The sequence below is a fragment of the Nematolebias whitei genome, chromosome 5 (assembly GCF_014905685.2).
Source record: "Nematolebias whitei isolate Nwh7 chromosome 5, NemWhi1, whole genome shotgun sequence".
Taxonomy (NCBI): domain Eukaryota; kingdom Metazoa; phylum Chordata; class Actinopteri; order Cyprinodontiformes; family Rivulidae; genus Nematolebias; species Nematolebias whitei.
The window spans coordinates 2,650,504-2,654,000 of NC_056502.1; the positions used below are offsets into that span (position 1 = coordinate 2,650,504).

Sequence of the window (3,497 nt, forward strand, 5' to 3'; positions counted from 1 at the left end):
CTGGACATGTCCAAACCACTGTCCCTCCTCTGGACATGTCCAAACCATCTCAGTGTGTCCTCTCTAACTTTATCTCCCAGTTGTCCAACCTGTGCTGGGTGTCTGATGATCTCATCCCTGATCTTCTCCATCCTCGTCCCTCTGAGCAGAACCTCCACACTTCATAATCCTAATATATAATCTTTCTAATCTTGTTTAAAACTTCAAGCTTCACATCGACTCCTCTGTGCCTGCAGAGTGGCAGGGAAACCAGATTTAAAGTCGGAGCCACTGAAAGAATCTGCTGCATGTTCTTAATGTCTTGGCGTCCTCCGTGTCTCTGGTCATTTGTCCTCTGTCGCAGGACGTCAGGTAGAAAACTCAGCGATCAGAAACTTCAGCTGCAGGACGAGGGAACACGTCGGGCCGTTCTGTCTGGGATGGACAACGTTTTGCTTTTGGTTCAAATGTCGGATGCAGTTTATGGGCTGGAATACAGCAAGGGGGTGGAGGTGGGGGTGGAGGCGGGGGTGTTTCTGGTGAACCCACCCCTCCACACATATTTTTCCTTGAATAGCAAGGTCCCCTACGGTTGTGCCCCCTGTGACCTGGTCGTGAGAGCGTCGGGGGACGGGACGTGCTCCTTAACCTCTGAGCCCGGTTCCTGAGAGCAGCGACGTTTCGCACGTCTGATTGTTTTCTCACATTTAGACTCGTCTTAAAATAAGATCCAGCCCTCCTCCTTTATTTTTAAATCTTTATCAGCCCAGCTTTGACTTTCAGGGTTTAAATGTTGCTAAACCTGTTGGACAAAATGAGCCGAGTTATTCTCAAATTACTGCTGTCATCTTCTAATCTGAAGCTGTGCAGTTTTATTCCAAGTAAACATTTTATTTAATATTTAAGTGGATCCGTAACATTAGTAAATAGTTAAGTAGCAGTTTTAAATGCAAGCACAATGTTTCATGTGAAATCAGTTAAGACCAACATTATTTAAAGTGTTAGAAGCCGTACCACTCTCATCTGTCCTTTTATCTGGATATTTAAGAGATAAAATATTTACTTTCTGCATAAATAAAATGAACTTCCAGTGGCTGCTGCTAATGTAAAGATGTAGATCTTTTTTATTCAGGGTCATAAATTAAAAAGTTAGTAACGCTAAAATGATTTAATTGGTTCAAACTCTCTAAAAGTGAATATTACTCAGAATTCAGGATTTTTTTTGTTTATTGAGTACACATTTTTTAACTACTTAGAAGATAACCTGATGAATAAAAAATAGTTTTTACTTTTCGTGTATCAAATGTTTAAGAAAAAAATTATGATTTATAAAATTTAAAACCAAAGTTTTACTTAATATCACTTTTATAATTAAATCGAAGTTTTTTCTTTTCTTCTCAGTATTAAAAATATTTTTGTCAATCTAAATTACAGCTAAAACAAATTATTCACAACAAATCAAACCAGATTGCATTTTAGTGACAAATACAGAAAATACAAGAAAAATGAATCATAAAGTTTCTAAAATTAATAATAAAAATAATAATTCTGAAAATTTCCACCTGAAAAAGTTTACATTTTTAAAATACAGAGAAATTAACCAGCTCTGAAGATCTGATCAACAAACTTCACTTTAGCAGATCAGTGTTCTTATTAATATATTTTTATACTCATTAACAACATTTTAAGTTTAATAATGACTACAAAGTCAAAAAATTTTTTTTGAAAGTCTGAAAAATGTTGGATTTATTAATGACCGTTTTATAAATTCACTTCCTGGTTTGAGCAGATTTGCAGCTTCTTTGTCACTTTTCTCTGAACGGAGAGGATTTTGTGTTTTACTGAAACTCTTTGCTTCTTCAGCAAAGCTTTAAGCAGCTTCAGTGTTCGCTGACTGGTCTCTGCTGGTGTGTTTTGTTGGGTTACTGGTCTCTGTTGGTGTGTTTTGTTGGGTAACTGGTCTCTGCTGGTGTGTTTTGTTGGGTAACTGGTCTCTGCTGGTGTGTTTTGTTGGGTAACTGGTCTCTGTTGGTGTGTTTTTAGGCCTTTGTCTCCCTCTCTCTGCTGTTCTGGGCTCTGCAGACCTTCTCACGGCTCCTCACCATCAAGAAGAAAGACAACTGAGACGACACAGCGAGACGGCGGGGGAGTGGAAACTGGAGACGTTTTGATTTGAATCGTTGTGAAATAATCCGTTTTTAATCACACGAGACATTTCCTGGTGCCTTGGCTTCGTGTGCTTTATATTAGTATATTAGCTTCTAGAGAACAGAACATGTTCAGCTTCTGCTTTAACATTTAAACCGCTTTAAGAGTTGGATGTTTGTGTAAATGAGCTGTTAACCCAAACCACGTAAGGTTACAGGTTTTAGCACATGAGGAATGTATTCGGATCATTTTCATTTGTGGAAGTGTTCTTTTTAAACCCTGACTTGGATTAATGCTGCTGCATTATAAACGCACTGATCAGCCACAACACTAACAACCTCATGCCTCCTCTAACGAGCACGGCTCATCCTCACCTGTTGAATTACCTTCTGAATGTTGCACAGCGTGAACAGTCCGTTTCCCTTTTGTCACACCAATAAAATAGTTTGAACATTTTCTTCGCCCGTGCCTCTTTTTGTGCTTTCAAATGACAAATGTAGCAGTTCGATCTGACAAAGACTGATGCATGATGAATGTGATGGGTCGGACGTTCTGTGGGCTTTGATTAGGTTTGGAATCAGCCGCTGAGTTTGTTCCTGTCGGCCTGCAGGCCTCGTGTGGGAGTGACAAATGGTCCGCAGCAGATGGTGCTGTTATCACCTGGCATCCGTCTCCTCCACGTCCACAGCTTGTTTTCTAGAGACGCCAGGGTTCAGCTTTGGTTATAAAATGCATTTATTTAGACGAGGCTGAGAGAAAACAGAATGATTTAAGTCAAAGGTAATATCTTGTGTTTACAAATTTATCTACTTTGTTAAAATGCACTAACTCTACCTAAAACAGCAAAACCGTGTTGATTAAAATGAAACAACTTGTTAAACATGAATTAGTAGCAGTGTGGTGGAGGGAATGCATATTTTGCTAACAGATGGTTTTACACAGCAAAATGACTATATTAAATGACATCTGTAATTGAGCAGATGTTGAGAACATCTGTGAGAATCAATCTGCAGAGGGAGTCATTTACAGATTGCTGTATTACCGTGCGAGGTTTATGGATGTTTAGACAGTCAAGTCGTGGTGGTGATGTGACCATCAGGTCAACATCGAGTCAGGAAGTAAAGACTGACGCCCGGTTTGAGACAAATTAATGAAGCAAATGAGAGCGGTGTCCCTGATGCAGTGATTAGGGAAGAGCACAAAGCTGGTGATAAGTTGTGTTTGTTAAAAGCTTTGGGACATTTGTGATTTTATTCTTGGCTGAAACGTACTAGAACAATGACCTGATGCATGCTCATGCATGTACTAGATGACCATCTGATACATGCTCATGCATGTACTAGATGACTTGATGCATGCTCATGCATGTA

The 3,497-nt window shown here is 39.4% G+C and overlaps 1 protein-coding gene across 1 annotated transcript in view; it reads left to right on the top strand.

The window, feature by feature from the left end:
* agmo (alkylglycerol monooxygenase) overlaps nucleotides 1-3,497 on the top strand; it is a gene marked incomplete at its 5' end in the record, with an annotated part of 141,051 nt that overhangs the window by 124,195 nt on the left and 13,359 nt on the right.